The following is a 19,076-nucleotide window of genomic DNA, read 5'->3' on the forward strand; positions in this document are numbered from 1 at the left end:
TGTATTCTTTAACTCTGATGTGTTCTTTCATATATATTCGAACTCTTTGCTGAAGTTATCACTGTCTTTCTTTAGTCTTTTGAATTCAGTAAGCATCTTGATGACTATTACTTTGAACTCTTTATTAGGTAAATTTCTTACCTCAATTTCATTAGTTTTATTTATTTATTTTTCTTAGTGGGGTTTTAGCTTGTGTTTCTTTTGGAACAAGTTCCTCTGTTTCATTTTGTTTGACTGTCTCTGTATGTTTCTATGAATTACCTCTGCTGGGCTTAATGGGGTAGCCTTGTGTACAAGTGTCCTCTGTGTAGACAGTGTGCCTGGAAGCTTTGCTAGGTGCCTGGCTGCAGCTGGAGAGGGCACAGATGTGGGGGGAGCATGCTAGATTTATTGTTTTGGGGCCAAACTTTGTCTGGGACTAGAGTGGACAAGGTCTCGGGAGTTCTGCAATACATTAAATGTGATCATCTTGACAGGATAGCTAGAGCTGAAGCACGTGTAGGCCAGGCATTTCTGGGGTATGTTTCATCAGGAATGTCTTAGTAGGACAGTAAGAGCTAGTGAATGTGATATCCCAGGGTTCTGGGGTATGCTGCATTGAAGACACATTGTAGGACAGTTGGAGCTAAAGCGAGCATGGGCAGAGTTCCCTAAGCACTCTGCACTGAGGCCACTCAGTGGGACAGCTGGCATTGAAATGGGCATGGGCTGGGGTGTCCTATGGTTCTTCACATTGAGCCCATCCGGGTGGGATCGCCAGAGCTATGGCCAGGGGTTTCCCAGGGCCACGTTGGAGTCAACTCTGCTCTTTTATGTTTTATCCTTTGCACAGAAAGTGTGGCAAATCTATTTTTAAAATTCTTTGCCCTAAGGTTTCTAGCTTAGATTCCACCATGTAAGTGTCCTGTGATACTTTGAGGATAGATGGTGCAGAAGCTTTTTACTACTCTGGAGATGAGGGTGGTGTGGGACTTTGGCAGATAACAGAAGTGATAAAGGGAAAAGATTTATATCTGGGAAAATGCCTCTGTTTGCCTACTAGATTACTGGTTTAATATAAAGGATTTAAGTTGGGAATAGGCAGATTAAAGAGATGCACAAAGCACTGTAAATGGGAAAATAGTAGCTCATATGAGGTTCTTATTATGTAGACTCAATAGATCAAATCATTTGGCCCTTGGTGATCAAACTCCATCTTCAGACCCTCTCCCCTTCCTACAGGTCAGAAGCAGGGCAGAAGTTTGCAACCCTCTAATCACAGGTTTGTTCCTCTGGCTTATGGGCTTTCCAAAGTTCATCTCTATAACATAAATTCAGATGAGGTTGGGAGTGGCTTGTTACTACTAATAGAAGATACCTTTATTACTCTTATTAGAAAATTCCAAGGGTTTTAGGAACTCTGTGCCAGGAAGTATAAAAGTATAATGAAGACCAAATGTATATTTCTTCTTATATTACCATTACATGCACCTGGTTCTCCTGTGAATCATCCATCTCAAGGACACAGGAAGATGAAACTATCATGACAGTTTTCAGTCATCCTTACAATGCCCAGATTTCTTAAAAACTTGCAGTGATTGCCTTTGACATTTGATCTCTTGGGACTCCTAATTGTGTTTTGAAGGTAACTAATTTCCTGTATTAGATTACTTCCTGCTTAGTGTTTCTAGAAATTAGTAAGAGAAGTACCTTTTCCCCTAACTGATCCAGGAAAGGGACTCCTTCAGTAATTTACTTTCCCTGAAATTCGCATTTTATGATTTACATATATATAAAACTGCAAATAATGATTTGACAACATATCCTTTTTTTTCTCAAGTACATATGCATTGTTTATGGAAACTGAACAGATAGGTCTGAAAGAAAGTCTCCAAAATATCAGAGAGATAATACCTTATATCCGCTCTGTGACCACAATGCAACTAGGTTAGAAATTGATAGTAAAAATATTTGAAAAAAGATTTTAGCTACATATTTAAAATCTCTTTCCAAATAAATATGGGTCCAAGAGAAAAACCATAATAGAAATTAGAAAGTAATCAGTGGTGATGAATAAGCTATATATCAAAGTATGTAAGATGAAGTTAAAGCATTACCGTGTTGGGGGTCACCAAGATATGACCTTCTGTTTCAATAATTAGAAGGATTCACAAGACTCAGCATATAGTTGTACTTACAGCTATGATTTATTATAACAGAGTTGTACCAAGTATAATCAGCAAAGTTGGGGCAGGAGAAATCAAGAGCAAGTTTCCAAGTACCTTTTCTCAGAGGAATGACATAGGACATGCTTAATTCACCCAGCAAAGACTTTTGACAATGCATATAAAATGTTGCCCATCAGGGAATCTCATTTGAGACCCAGTGACCAGGGTTTTTGTTATGAACTGGTTATATAGGTAACCCTTGCCTGGCAGGCTTCCAAATAATGAAAGCAAACTGTTCAGCATAAACCATATTGTTGGTACAGTGAGACACTCTTACCATTTAAAGATGGGAACCCTCCCAAAATACAAGTTCTTATATACCAGCCAAGGCCCAGCCTTTTAAGAGCCATTTCAAAAGATAGCAGACAAGCTTGCTATGGTATATTTTTTCTACATTTACTTTAAATGTGGGAAAATATATCACTTTAAATGCTTCTGTTACAAATCATCCAGAAGAAGAAATCAGAATAGTGGTAGAATTAACCTCAGGAAAATACATAAGTAAAACAATTAAAAAGATAGAGATTAGTAAAATAGCAGAACTATAATAGAACCAACCAAACTAAAACTTGATTCCATGAAAAGAGTATAAGATAAAAATTAATTGGAAAGAATGAAAAAAAGGTGGTGGGGAGAATAAATAAACATTAATAAAAATGAAAGTGTAATGTTACTACAGATAGACTACTTAAAGGATAATAATATTATAAGAGTAATCTTATGTGAGTAAATTGTGAGAGAATAAAGATTTCTTGATATTCCTATCAAAAGAGCTGTGTCTGTTGTCCTTAATTCTGGATAGGTTCTCTGATAATTTGACCAACTGAATATGGAGAACCATGCTGTTCTCCTTATATCAGACTCAGAGTTTAGGAGACTGGCAGCTTCCATTTCCTGTTTCTTGGAACTCTCATGTTTGGAGCCAATCCATCTTGCTTTATTGAATCCAGGCAATTCTGTGAGATACCCACATGAAGAATAAGGGAGGCATCAGTCCAACAGTCCCAACTCAGGCCCCAGCAGAGAACTTAGCAGCCATGTGAGTGAGCCATCTTGGAAGTGAACCATTTAGCTTCAGTTAGCCTCCCCAGATAGTGCCATGTGAACAAGCCATCCAACTAAACCCTACCCAAATTGGAGATTAGCAAGCATAATAAATTACTGTGTTGTTTTAATCCACTTGGTTTGGGATGGTTTGTTTCACAGCAGTAATGGAAGACTACATAAAGAACTCAATGAAATTGACAATTACATAGAAAAAATATAATTTTCCAAAATTTACTGAAGAGAAAGTAGAAAGACAGACTAGTCCCAATGTTATTAAATCAGAAGTTAAAATTTTGCCATAAAGAGCAAATAAAATCCTGATAGTTACACAGATGCCCTCCACCAAATAGTAGGCATATGATTCCTATTTTATACAAACTCTCCTAGAGAATAGAATTTTTTGTTACTTATTATAGTAGGTCAGTGTGACTTTGAAACTAAGCCAAACTCACTATGAAAAACAGAAGTTTTTCTGAGTTTGCCTGGGTGACTCAGTGGGTTAAGTGCCTTCTGCTTAGTTTATAATCCCAGGATCCTTGCTCAGCAGGGAGCCTGCTTCTCTGCCTTTCCTTGCCACTCTGCCTGCATGTGCTCGCTAGCTCACTCTTTCTTTCTCTCTCTCTGACAAATAAATAAATAAATAAAATCTTAAAAAGAAGAAAAGGAAAAACAAAAATCGTAGAAAAATGCCTCTCATGATCATAGATATAATATTTCCAAGGAAAATATGTACAAACAACAAAATATATTAAAATGTTAGTAAACCATGACCAAGTTTTATTTATCCCAGAAATGAAAGAATGGTTTAGATAAAATCTAGAAATATCATTTACCGTATTAATATATATTAAAGCGAATGTCAACTTGCTCGATCTCAAGCAAAACAAAAACTTTGAAAATTATTCAGCGTCTATTAAAAAACAACAACAAAAAACAAACAAAAAAGCCCCAGAAAACCAGGGAAAAGAGGATTTCTTTAACCTGAGAAAGGATATTTGTAAGATATCTAATAATTTCATGATTTGTCTTAATACTAAAAACTTTACTATACTTATTTAAATATAATTGGTGCATTTGGGATCACAATTATATATTTTTTCTGTCTTGTAATTGCTTTTATGAATAATTTCCTTCACTAATTTGAATTCTTTATCATCTATGAAGTCTCTATAATTTGCATATTTCTCTGGCACTTTCTAAACCTTCAAACTTATTTTTTGTTAACAGCTTAGATGTATCTTAGAAATCTACTTCCAAAATTCTTCATTTTTTTAAAGGAAATTTCCTACAAACTTTAGAATTAGATTGCCCAGTTCAACAAAAATAAAACCACCTTTGTTGTTATTGGGGTCTAAAAGAGGAAAAACTGATACTTTTATGACATTGAGTCCTCCTATCAAAGAATATAGCCTGCTTCTTTATTTCGTTACTTTTTTTTTTCCTCAGAGGCAACGTAAAATTTTCTTCATACAAGCACACCTCATTTTACTATTCTTTACTGCACTTGGCAGCTATTACTTGTTTTCCTCACAAATTGGAGAAATTTGTGGTAACCGTGTGTTGAGCAAGTCTATTGTGCCCTTTTTTCCAACAGCATTGGCTCACTTCCTGTCCCTGAGTCATATTCTGGTAATTCTCTCCATATCTTAAACTTTTTCATTATTATTATTTTTATCATGATGACCTATGATCAGTGATTTTTAATGTTATTATTTTAATTATTTTGGGGGCATCACAAACCATGCCCGTGTAAGACAGCAAACTTGATAAATGTTGTGTGTGTGCTCATTGCTCCAACAATATTGAAATTAGGCCAGTTAATAACCCTGCAATGCCCTCTAGGTGTTCAAGTGAAAGGAGAGTCTCACATCTCTCACTTTAAATCAAACGTTAGAAATGATTAAGTTTAGTGAGGAAGGCATGTCAAAAGCTGAGGTAAGCTGAAAGCTATGCCTCTCGTGCTGAATGGTTACCAAGTTGTGAATGCAAAGGGAAAGATCTTAAAGGAAATTTAAAGTGCTACTCCGGTGAGCACATAAGTAAGACAAACCCCAAAACCAGCTATTGCTGACATGAGGAAAATATTAATGGTCTGAACAGAAGATCAAACCAGCCACAACAATCCCATAAGCCAAAGCCTAAGCTAGGAAAAGGCCCTAACTCTCCTTAATTCTGTGAAGGCTGAAAGAGGTGAGGAAGCTCCAAAAAGAAAAGTCTGAAGCTAGCAGGTGGGTTCATGAGGTCAGAGGAAAGAAGCCATCTCCCTAACATAAATGTGCACAGTGAAGCAGCAAGTACTCATACGGAAACTGCAGCAATTTATCCGGAAGATTTAACCAAGATAATGAATGAAGGTGGCTTCACTAAACCACATAGTTTTTCTTCCTTTTTTTTTTTTTTTTAAAGAGTCTATTTATTTATTTGATAAAAACAAAAGAGGGAACACAAGCAGGTGGAGTGGGGAAGAGTGGGAGAGAGAAAAGCAGGCTTCCTGCTGAGAGCCTAACGCGGGGCTCAATCCCAGGACCCCGGAATCATGACCTGAGCTGAAGGCAGACACTTAATGACTGAGATTCCCAGGTGTCCCTAAACCACAGATTTTCAATGTAGACAAAACAGTCTTCTATTCCAAGAAGATAACATCTAGGACTTTCACAGCTAGAGGAGAAAAACCAATGCCTGCTTCAAGCTTTAGGAGACAGACTGACTCTCTTGCTGGGGGCTAATGCAGCTGGTAACTTAAAAATTGAAGCCAGTGCTCATTTACTGTCCCCAGAATCCTAGGGCTCTTAAGAATTATGCTAAATCTGTTCACCTCTGCTGTATAAATGGAACAACAAAGCTGGATGATAGCATATCTATATATCAGGTGGTTTACTGAATATTTTAAGCTCATGGCTGAGACCAATTGCTCAGGAAAAAAAAAAAAAAAAAGAGATTCCTTTCAAATATTATCACTAATTGACAGTGTGCCTGGTCACCCAAGAGCTCTGATGGTGGGGTGCCTGGGTGGCTCGGTGGGTTAAAGCCTCTCCATTCGAGCCCCACATGGGTCTCTCTGCTCAGTGGGGAGCCTGCTCCGCCACCCCCACCCCTGCTGCCTGCCTCTCTGCCTACTTGTGATCTCTGTCTGTCAAATAAATAAATAAAATCTTAAAAAAAAAAGCTCTGATGGTGATGTAAAACAAGGTTAATGTTGTTTTCAGTCTCGTTAACACTGTATCTATTCCATGGTTCATGGATCACGGGGTAATTTTGACTTTTAAGTTTTATTATTTAAGAAATACATTTTATAAGGCTATAGCTGCCACAGGCAGCTGGTTCTTTGATCTGGGCAAAGTACACTGAAAACGTTCTGGAAAGGATTCACCATTCTGGATGCCATTAAGAACAGTCGTCATATTTTTTATTTTTATTTTTTTACATTCAATTTTTTAAAAATTTTTATTTTTCCATTAACATACAATGTGTTATTTGTTTCAGAGGTACAGGTCTGTGAATCATCAGTCTTACACATTTCATAGCACTCATGGTAGCACATACCTTCCTTCATGTCCATCACCCAGCCATGCCATCCCTCCCACCCTCCTCCCCTCCACGAACCCTCAGTTTGTGTCCTGAGATTAAGAGTTTCTTCCTGGTCCCATCTTGTTTCATTCTTCCTTCCCTTACCCCCACAACCCCTCCTCCCTACCTCTCAAGTTCTTCATATCAGAGAGATCATGTGATAATTGTCTTTCTATGATTGGCTTATTTCACCCAGCATAATACCCTGTAGTTCCATCCTCGTTGTTGCAAATGGCAAGATTTCTTTTGATGGCTGCATAGTATTCCACTGTATATGTATATCCACACCTTCTTTATCCATTCATCTGTTGATGGATATCTAGGCTCTTTCCATAGTTTGGCTATTAAGAACATTACTTATGTCAACAAAATATCAACATTAACATGAGTCTAGAAGAAGTCCGTTCCAACCCTCTTAGATGACTTTGAAGGGTTCAGCTCTGTGGAGGAAGTAACTAAAGATATGGTAGAAGTCGTAAGATAATTAGAGGTGGAGCCTGAAGATGTGGCTCAATGGCTGCAATCTCCTGATAGAACTTGAACAGATGAAGAGTTGCTTTTTCTGGGTGAGCAAAGAAACTGGTTTCTTGAGATGGAATCTACTCCTGATAAAGATGCTGTAAAGATTGTTGGAATGACAACAAAGAATTTAGAATATGACATAAACTTAGTTGATAGGGCAGCACCAGGGTTTTGGAGGATGGAATCCAATTTTGAAAGACATTCTGTGGGTAAAATGCTATTAAACAGCATCACATGCTATAGAGAAATTGTTTGTGAAAGGAAAAGTCAATTGATGCAGCAAACTTCATTCTTGTCTTATTTTAAGAACTTGATGCAGCCACTGCCCTGATCAGTCAGCAGCCATCAAGACTGCTACCTAGACCCTCCACGAATAAAAAGATTACAATTCATTGAAAGCTCAGAGGAGGACTAGGATTTTTTAACAGTAAAATATTTTGTAATGAAGATATGTACTTTTTTAGATGTCATACTATTGCACACGGAATAGAGTACAGTATAGTATACACATAACTTTTATATGCACTAAGAAACAAAAAAAAAATCATTTGACTCACTTTATTGTGGTTTAGAAGCAAACCCACAATGTCTTTGAGGTATGCCTGTATATGTAACGCCCTTTGTGAGGGCAAAATTCTCTGATATTCAATCTATTTCCAGTTTTTGTGATCCACTGCACTTAAACTGGTAGAGAAAATGTACAGTTAGGTATAGGTATGTGTCTACAAATAAATATAAACTGGGGCACCTGAATGGGTCAGTCAGTTAAGCATCTGTTTTCGGTTCAGGTCATGATCCCAGGATCCTGGGATCGAGCCCCACATGGGGCTCTTTGCTCATGCTCACTGTCTCTCTGTCAAATAAATAGAGACTTTTAAAAAATAAATAAGTATATACTTAGATTAAACAGAAGATTTGCATAAATCAACACGCTTCTCTCATTTAAACTACATAAATTCATCAATTATTTTTACCTTTACTTTTACATTTTTGAGTGTCATTACGAATGGGTGGCTTTTTCCAAACCCAGCCCATTCCAGCCAATTGGAATCTTCATTTTCCTTTTGATGCTAATGTTGTTCTACTTGGCTGCTGCAGAACCCTTCAGACACTCCTTTGTGTCTTCAGCCCTGGTTCGTGCATTTATAAAGCATCCTTGTTTTCTAGCAGCAACATTTTCCTGGCCTATCTTGATCTTTTCCCTGCCCCAAAGAGCAGGGTTGCTTCTAATGAAAGTATTATCAGGATCGAAATCTAAATGCTAGAGGAACAAAGCAGCTTGGTTCACATGGATATTTTGTAAGTGATATAACTCCCTTGGCTGAACACTTAATGAGGAACCATGAAATACCTTTCTTTTTAAAAGTTTTTTTTTTTTTTTGTAGTCTATAACGATACATAGTTTAGCATTGTTAAATCCTGTTACTTTCAATTCTAATAAAAGAACATATTTATATTGCTATTTATATCTTAGGTCCTCATGCAGGTTGGTGTTAGGCTGCCTTCTGTAATGTTGTTCACCAAGACTTTGCATTACATTGACCACAATAAGGCAATAAAGTGAAAGTAAATTTAAATAACTACTACAAAAAAGAGGGATACAGTTATGGTTTATCTTACTGGTAAGACTATATACCTTAAAAAATCTAGTGAAGAAAACTAGTGGATTTAATATGGAAATTTGACAGGGTAGTTAGAAATAAGGTAAATATGCAGAAATTATTAGCTTCATCTTCACTGGCAGTAATAAGCTAGAAACAGAGTTGGAGAAATAATCCATTTCTAATAGAGACAAACTGTGTGATAAAAGATTCCAAGAAAACTATTAAGCTACATTACAGAACATGATTAAAAAAAAAAGATCTGAATAAAATGAAAAGATATGGGATGTAATTATAAATAGTGACTTAAGTTTGTGGGTTGTTTTTCTCATCTTTGGATTGTATGTGATAAAGTTTAAAATGAACATTTATATGAATGTTCCTATGAAAGAATATATAGTTGAGTATAGCTAAATATACACAAAAACGAATAGGTATGGATTCCTTGCTAGATATTAAGTCCTACTATGCTCATACTGTACTAATTGTATGTTATTGCCCTGATGATATATGACAGCTTAGCAATCAGTGCCTTATAACAACAAGCATTTCTTCTCATTTGTCTGTGGGTTGTCTGGGATGGCTTTACTTCATGCTTTGTAGTGGTGAGACTGGAATCCAGGTTTTAAATTGGTTTCAGCTCTACTCCATATGTCTTCCCATCCCTAGACCCTGTGGGACATGTTCTTCTCATGGTGATTCACAGAAGGACAAAAGGCTTGCCTGAAACTAGCACACTTTGACTTCGGCCCATCTTCTATTAATCAAAGCACATCACACAGCCAGGTCCAACATCAGTGAGACGTAGGAAATGTGCTATACCCACTCCAGTGTGCTATGGGATCACATGGCAAGAGAGTGGAGAATTGAATAAAACATACTGCCTCCGGTCACTATAGTAAAACCAGTATAGTATTAGCTTAGCTTTCCAGTCATCATGCAAACTTAATATACTACAAATTTAGACAATCAGTTTGGTAGGAAGATGATGGTCCAGGGTATAAATGGCTCTGGCCCAAATGGTTAACCATTTGATTAATGGTAATGAATTTAATTAATGTGAAAGAAACACATTTGATTCCCAATTTCACACTATATTCAAAGCAATTTTAGCAACATTATAATATAAATGATAAAAAAATTAAGATTATATTTAAAGAAATTTAGGGAATTGGGGGTAGAACTTGTAAAATAAAAAGTAAACTGCACCATTAAGAGAAATATAGCCATATTTAACTCTATAAAATTTGAATATTTTTCTGTGTAGCAAAAGCCAAATCAGTAAACATTTTGGGAAAATATTTTCAAAGTATATGGCAATAGTTTATGTTAAATATAACATAGACAAAATTCTTAAAATTGATAGTAAATGAAAGATCCAGTAGGAAAATAAACACAAGTCATACATAAACAGGCATTTCAGAAAAGAGCGAATTCAAATCATAAATATATGAAAATAAACCGAGCCCCTCCATACCAAATTTTCAGAAAAATCACAGTAAATTAAAATTGAAAACTTGCTTTATGCTCACCATATGGGCAAAAATTACAAAATGAATGATAACACCTGTTGTCAGATATCATAGAAAAAAACAATTTTCAGATTTTAATGGTAGAAATATGCATTGTTGGGGGCTCTTGTGGAAATCAATTGGGCAGTAGTTATTAAACTTAAAAACTCATCTTCCAACTAGAAATACTGTACAATGAGAATTCTATAGAAATAAAAGCAAGAATACATAAACATGTATGTAAATTGCTATTTTTTAGGGCAGTGTTATTAATAGATAAAAACTGGACATCTGATAAAGGTCAATAAGTAGGAGATTACACGAATCATGGTATATTTTTACAATATTATTGTCGTAGCACAATTGTACAGAATTATTTTTACACCTATGAGTAATCAAGAATTATATGTACTATGAAGTAACAAGAAGTGGGTGCAGAAGGAGAGAGGACCTGGAAGGGAAGTAAGCAAGCAGACACAGTGGGAATCAGTGCGAGTTTGACTGAGAGTGATCTCATAGTACTTAGGATACAACATACTATTTAAGAGGCATGATATTTTGTAATTTTCCCTGGGTTTATTATAACATGGTAAACTAGTCACCAATAACAGCTGGGAAATTCATTCTGAATCCACTTATGTGACTTTGAACTCTTGGAGCTTTATGTAGTTGCCAACACGCTTGCCATAGGCTTAGTCCTTCTAGGTTCTTTGAGGCCCTGGGACGTGCGGCAGGAGCAGAGATCAAAGAGCTGCCAAGAGTGTGCAGCAGTTTCTCAGTAGTTCAACCAATGCTTGTATCTGGGATTGACAATCTTATTCTCCTTAAAAGTAATGCAAGGAAAATTATAGGATTTAAAACTGAGCGCAGCTGCTTTATTTTACTGAGGAAGCATCTGGAGTCCACAGGTTACATGTAATTTATGTTCACCTCCTTAGTGGCAGATCCTGTCTCTGCTTTGACTCTGTATTTATGATCCTTTGGTCAAATTTTCAACTTTTTTTGTTTTGTTTTGTTTCCCTTATTTTGAACTTCATTTGTTTCTCAGAATTAATTACCTTCTCTTTCAAAGTAGCTACAAATGGTTACAATTTATTGAGTAGCTGTTATATTCCAGATTCTTCCCATATGTTGCCATTAATCCTTGCACCAACACTCTAAATCTGGATAATATTGTAACTTATTGATGAAAATAGCCATAGAAAGATGCATAATTTGCTCAGGATCCCAGAGCTAGGAAATGGCACAGAGGGGATCTGAACTGATGACAAGGCCTTCTGTTCTTTCCACTTGAGCACCCTGCTTTCAACATATTCCCTGCCCCCAGTTCTAGTTCCTTTCTCTTTGGGGTGATGATGCCTGTTTTTTCTTTTAAAGCAGTAATTTTCAGCCTATGTGACGGTGGGGAATATTTCTAACAGCAAACATTTTCTCAGACTAATATCTGATAGTAGCTGTGTTCTAGTATTTATAATTACTGAGAAAATAGCTAATGACAATAAACTTGTATGAATTCAATAAAACAATGTATCTTTTAAATTAATTCATATTTGATTAATCTTATTGTACCTACAGATATTTGCAAAGAGTAGCGAACATAAATATATGCAGGCATATTATCTCATCATTTGAAAATGCCTAGGCTATATATGGATTTGAATATACATGTTTTTAAGATTTTATTTATTTAAACAAAATTTTTTGGAAGATTTTATTTATTTATTTATTCGTCAGCAAGAGAGAGATCATAAGTAGGCAGAGAGGCAGGCAGAGGGAGAATCAGGCAGCCCAATGCAGGACTCGATCCCAGGACCCTAAGATCATGACCCGAGCCGAAGGCGGTGGCTTAACTGACTGAGCCACCCAGGCGTCCCTTTATTTATTTTAGGAAGAGAGCATGCACAGGCAGAAGGCCAGGGGCATAGAGGAGGAGGGGGAGAGACGAGCAGACTCCACTAAGAGCAAAGCCTGACTTGGGGCTCAATCTCTTGATTCTGAGATCATGACCTCAGCCAAAACCAAGAGTGGGTTGCTCAACCGACTGACCCATCCAGGCATCTCTGGATTTGAATACTTCTAACAACAGTTTATGGGCTTCCTGAGAATCCACAATTCTGAGTGGAAGGCTATGCTCTGTAATACGTCAGCATCTGCTTTTTCTACTCTCTAAAGTTAGCCTCCACTTTGCACTGGATGGCTCTTATCTTTATTGATCTTTGACTTATTAGTTCAGTTACCAACTTCCTTTTGCATTCAATGCATGATTAGTGGCCTGATAAGATAAGTGGTCCACTCAAGATGTTAAAACAAGGTGATATTGGACCCAGTGTGTTGCTCATAAGCACTTCTTGGTCCTAGAGCAACTAGAGGCTGAGTACAGACTCTCCTTTCTTCTTTACCTCCCAGATTTGAGGCGACATTAAAACTTTCTTCTACCTACCCAGCCTCTTGGCAGTTCATTTCAGAAGTGTCTTCTCCTTGTGTCACTGGTCCCTGACTTGTTCACCTGGTTGATGCTATCTATCTATTTACTATTATCACTCTGACCAGTTCAGTTCTAACATAAAGGGGTCTTTTAATTGCGTAATCTATGATCTACACCAGTGTCTCTTGTTGGTTTAAACAGGTGTCATTTAAGCAGAAGCAGGAAGTGGTAGGGAGTTCTAATCTAGTGTTCATTAATCTTTGATATGGAGCCATACTTCCTGTTTTTCTGATCTATAATTTTAATTCAAGTGATGACTTATTAAATTGATCTACAATTTTTAGACTTTGAGTCACAGAATATTCCTAGAGGGATCCATTCATATAAGAAGACACCATGTCCGGAACTTCTGAACGCAGGTACCACCAACTTTACCACCTGTACCATTATATGTCAGTCTGGTTTAACTCACTGTACTAAAATTCTGTTCTTGGCCTTTTCTAACTGAGTTCCAGAAGCCGACATATCTTACCTCTTTTCTCACTACCCAACAAACACACATTTTACTTGCCTTGCCTTTTCTAGTCTTCTCTAGGTGCTGGCTTTTAGTGTTCTAACATCTATTCACTTACCAGGAATGTTGTGCTATTTTATATTAAACCTCCATTCTACTTGCCCACACTATGAATGAAATTGGCCATAATCCTAGAAAATTATGTTTAGTATCATAATTGAGATCACAGCTCTGTAGGGCAGAAGTTGTCAACAGTGGGTGAGAGTAAAATTTTTCCCAGCTATAGTTTATATGGGTCAATGGGAGGACACTGATGGATATTGAATTGTTAAGAGACTTGGGTCAGAACTGAGGAACTGACTATGTTATAATTAATAAATCCAGAGTGGGTCAAGAAGAGATAAAGCCAAGTATGAACCAGCAATAAAAATTCAGGTTGTCAGATCCAAGGGGTCAGATAAAGTAAGTGACATTTAGATATAAAATCAGAGTCTAAAGGGAAACCAAGATAGTATATGAATGGAGACTGTAACTGATTAAGCTCATGTGGGAAGAAGGACTTTTTCAGAGCCCAATTAGTAGACAGTATAGCACCTCCAGTGGTCATGGATGGATGTGTATACACAGTACTTAAGAATATACTAGGAAATGCCAGTCTTCCTACCTAGTTTTGTCTGCCCATCATTACCTGCCTACCAACTTAGTGCGTGGATTCAATGCCAGGCACCATAGTAGGCCTTGCTGTGAGTGAACAGCAGTGCTTTCCTGTGAATGTTGAAGTATGTTTTCAATGCCATAATAAGCAATATATTATCTATACCTCATCACACCTCTCTGTGGTAGTGTGTGTGTGTGTATGTATCTATATCTATACCTATATATATAATAAAAGCAAGTTTTCCAAAATAGTACTTAGCATTTTTACAAGAAATTCTTTGATATATCTAATGTTTTTCCTTTTAGAAATTCTGATGGTGATTTAACAAACGGTTTCAATATCTAAAAGTGTGAAACAATCTGTAGTTTAAAAAACACTACTGTAGACAGGATCTATGAAAGAAATAATAAGCTATACTTCCTTGAAATTAAAAGTTTCTCTGTGAAAGATAATATCAAGAGAATTAGAAGACAAGCCACAGTCTTCAATATTTTGAAAATATTTGCAAAAGACATACCGGATAAAGGACTCTTACCCAAAATATATGAAGAACTCAAAAAATTCAACAAGAAAATAAACAACCCAATTAAAAAAAATGGTTTAAAATCTTCAAAAACTCACCCAAGAGCATATGCAGATGGCAAATAAGTAGATGAAAAGACTCTCTACATCCTATATCCTCAGGGAGATGCAAATCAAAACAACGAGACACCACTATACACCCTCTCAAATGGTCAAAATCTGGAATACTGATATTGAATCCTGACATAGATATGCAACAAAAGAAACTCTCAAACATGGCTCATGGAAATGTAGAACAGCACAGCTACTCTGTAAGACAGTTTGGCAGTTTCTTACAAAACCAAACAGACTGTTACCACGCAATCCAGCAGTTGCTTTCCTTGGCATTTACTCAAGGGCGTTGAAAACTTGTGTCCACAGAGGTGGTGGGGGGGGACTACAGATAGATGTTTCTAGCAGCTTTATAAATAATTGCCAAAACATGGAAGCAATCATGATGTCCTTCTGTAGGTAAATGGGTAATCCATAGTATGTCCATACAATGGAATATTACTCAGTACTAAAAGGAAATGAGCTATCAAGCCACGAAAAGACATGGGAGAACCTTAAGTGTATTTTGTTACGTAAAAACAGCCAGTCTGAGAAGGCTGCTAACTGTATGATTTCAACTTTATGACGTTTTGGAAAAGGAAAAACTAGAGAGAGAACAAGATCAGTGGTTGCTAGGGTGGGATGAGGGAGAGATGAATAGGCAGATCACAGAGGATTTTTTAGGATAGTAAAAATACTCTTTATGATATTATAATGATGGATATGTGTTATTATACACTTGTCCAAACCCATAGAATGTATAATCCTGAGAGCAAACCTTATGGTTTAATCTGGATATTATGGACTTTGGATGAAATGTTAGTGCAGGTGTATCCTTGATAAAAAAAATTTACCATTCTGGTGGGGAATATTTTTTTTGAAAAATTGTTTCAGTCATTACAAATTTTTTGTTTGTTCATCAACTTGTAGCTCATACAGACTATCCAATTTCTAGCTGATTAATGTCTCTCATTACTAAAGTTTAGAATTTGAGAGCACTGGGGGCTTGGGTGGCTCATTCGGTTAAGTGTCTACCTGCAATTTAGGTTAGGATCCCAGAGTCCTGGGATTGAGTCCCACCTCAGGCTCTGCTTAACGGGGAGCCTGCTTCTCCCTCTTTCTCTGCTGCTACCCTTGCTTGTGCTCTCCCCACCCCCATCAAATAAATAAGTAAAGTCTTGATAAAATGTGAGAGCACATTCCTTTTTTAAAAATAACTCTAAGTCAAATTTTTTATCACTTTGATTTTTATTATTAAAGTATAGTTGACATACAGTGTTATATTAATTTCAGGTGTGCAACATAGTGATCTGACAATTCTGTACATTACTCACTGCACACTGAGTATGGTCACCATCTGTCAACATACGTTATAATGTTATTGACTATATTTCCTATGTTTCACTTTTCATCTCTGTTCCTTATTTATTTTTCAACTGGAAGTTTGTACCTCTTAATCACCTTTAGTTATTTTGCACATTCCCCTAACCCACTTCCCTCTGACAACTATCAGTTTGTTCTCTAAATATATAAGTCCGTTTCTGTTTATTTTTTTAGATTCCACATATAGAAATCATGTGGTATTTGTCTTTCTCCATCTGATTTATTTCACTTAGCACAATACCCTCTATGTCAATTCAGGTTGTCACAAATAGCAAAATTTCATTCTTTTTATGATGAGTAATATTCCATTACATCCATTCATCTGTCAGTGGACCTTTAAGTTGCCTCTATGTCTTGACTATTGGAAATAATGTCTCAATGACTACATATTAGTGTTTCTTTTCTTGAGGTAAATGCCCAGGGGTGGAAGTACTGGATTGTAGGATACTTCAATTATTATTTTTTAGAGGACCCCAATACAAATTTACATTTCCATTGACAGTGTGTGAGGGTTCCCTTTTTTCAGCATGCTTAGAAATACTTATTAATTCTTGCCTTTCTGCTACTAGCCATTCTGCAGGTATAAGGTGATAACTCATTTTGATTTTGATTTGCATTTTCCTGATGATTAGTGATTTTTAGCATCTTTTCACATGTCTCCTGGCTATCTGTATGTCTCCTTTGGAAAAATGTTTATCCAGGTCCTCTACCCGGTGTTTTAATAGGATTATTTTCCCTCAGTGTTGATTCTGTGTGTGTGTGTGTGTGTGTGTGTGTGTGTATTTTACATATTTTGAATATTAACTCCTTATTGGATATGTCATTTGCAAATACCTTCTCCCATTCAGTAGGTTGCCCTTTTGGATGGCTGATGGTTTCTTTGCTGTGAAAAAGCTTTGTATTTTGGTGTAGTCCTAGTGTGTATTTTTGCTTTTGTTTCCCTTACCTAAGAAGAAATAACTGTACACATGTTGCTTACGCTGATTTCCAAGAGATTACCATCTGTTTTCTTTTAGGAATTTTGTGGCTTCAGGTCTCATGGTAAAGGTCTTCAATCTATTTTGAGTTCATTTTTTGTATATGGTATAAGAAAGTGGTCCAGTTTCATTCTTTTGAACGTTAGCTGTCCAGTTTCCCAACACCATTTATTGAAGAGACTGTCTTTTCCCCATTGTAATTCTTGCCTCCTCAACTGTGTGGGTTTATTTTCTGGTTCTTTATCCTGTTTCATGGATCTATGTGTCTGTTTTTATGCTGGGACCATACTGTTTAGAATACATTAGCTTTGTAGTGTATCTTGAAATCTGGGAGTGTGCTATATCCAGCTGTTCTTTCTCAGGATTGCTTTGGCTATTGGGGATCTTTGTTTCCCTAGAAACTTTAAGATTATTTTATCTAGTTCTATGAAAAATGCTATTGGTATTTTGATAAGGATTGCACTGGATCTGTAGATTGCTTTGGATAGAACAGACACTTTAAGAGGACTAATTTTTCTAATCCTTAAGTATGGTATATCCTTTCATTTGTTTGGGTTATCATCAATTTCTTTTATTAATATCTTATAATTTTCAGACTATAGGTCTTTCACCTCCTTGGTTAAATTTATTCCCAGTATTTTTTGCTGTGGTTGCAATTATAGGTATATTGCTTTTTATATTTCTTTTTTCTGCTACTTCATTATTAGATATTTATAGAAATAGAATGGATTTCTGTATATTAATTGTGCATCTTGAAACTTTACTGCATTCATTTATTCTAAAGGTTAATTGGTGGAGTATTTAAGATTTTCTATATACAGCTGCAAGTAGTCACAGTTTTACTTCTATACCAATTTGGAGAATTTTTATTTTTTTCTTCTGTGATTGCTGTGCCTAGAACCTCTAGTCCGATGTTAAAGAAAAGTGATGAAAGTGGACATTTTTATCTTGTTCTGATCTGAGAGGAAAACATTTTAGTTTTTTACCATTGAGAAGGATGTAGTAATGACTATATCACATATATCCTTTATTATGTTGAGGTATGTTTCCTACAAACCTACTTTATTGAGAGTTTTTATTATTAATGTTGCATTTTGTCAAATGTTTTTTTAAGCACCTATTGAAATAATCATATGGTTTTTATCTTTCCTCTTGTTAAAGTGATGTATCATATTGATTAATTTGCAAATATTAAACCATGCTTGTGTCTTATTCAACTTGCTCATAGTAATAATTGTTTTAATGTATTGTTGAATTCAGTTTGCTAATATTTTGGATTTTTGCATTTGCATGTTTATCAGGGATTTTGGCCTTTAATTTTCATTCTTTTTTTTTTTTTTTGAAGTGCTTTTATCTAATTTTGATATCAGGTTAATGCCTTATAGAATAAATGAGGAAATTTTCCTTCCCCTTCTATTGTTTGGTATAGTTTGAGGAGAATAGGTATTACTCTTTTTAAAATATTGGTAGAATTCAACTGTAAAGCCCTCTGGTCCTGAACTTTTGTTTGTTGGGAGTTTTTTGACTACCAATTCAATTTCACTACTAATAATTAATCTATACAGTTTTATATTTCTTCCTGTTTCATTTTCGTACAATTGTGTTTCTAGCAGCTTATCCAGTTGTTCTAGGTTGTTCAGATTGTTGACATATAATTTTTCATAGTAGTCACTTTTAATCCTTTCCATGGTGTTTCTCTGGTGTCATTGTTATTTTTTCTATTTCATTTCTGATTTTTTAAAAGTACTCTTTTTTTCTTAATGAGTCTAGCTAAAGGTTTATCAATTTTATTTATGTTTTCAAATAATGAGTTTTTAACCTCATTTTTCCTTTCTAATTTTTTAGTCTTTATTTCTGCTGTAGTCTTTATTATTATCTTCCTTCTACTAACTTTAGGCCTTGTTTATTCTTTTCTATTTCCTTTAAGTTTAGACTATTTGGGGTTTTTCTTGTTTCTTGAGATAGACCTACATCACTCTAAACTTCTCTCTTCAAACTGCTTTTGCTGCTTCCCAAAGATTTTGGACCATTATGTTTCCATTTTCATTCATC

This window comes from Mustela putorius, unplaced genomic scaffold (genome assembly GCF_011764305.1).
Source record: "Mustela putorius furo isolate JIRA1106 unplaced genomic scaffold, ASM1176430v1.1 tig00003898_pilon_pilon_pilon, whole genome shotgun sequence".
Lineage (NCBI taxonomy): Eukaryota > Metazoa > Chordata > Mammalia > Carnivora > Mustelidae > Mustela > Mustela putorius.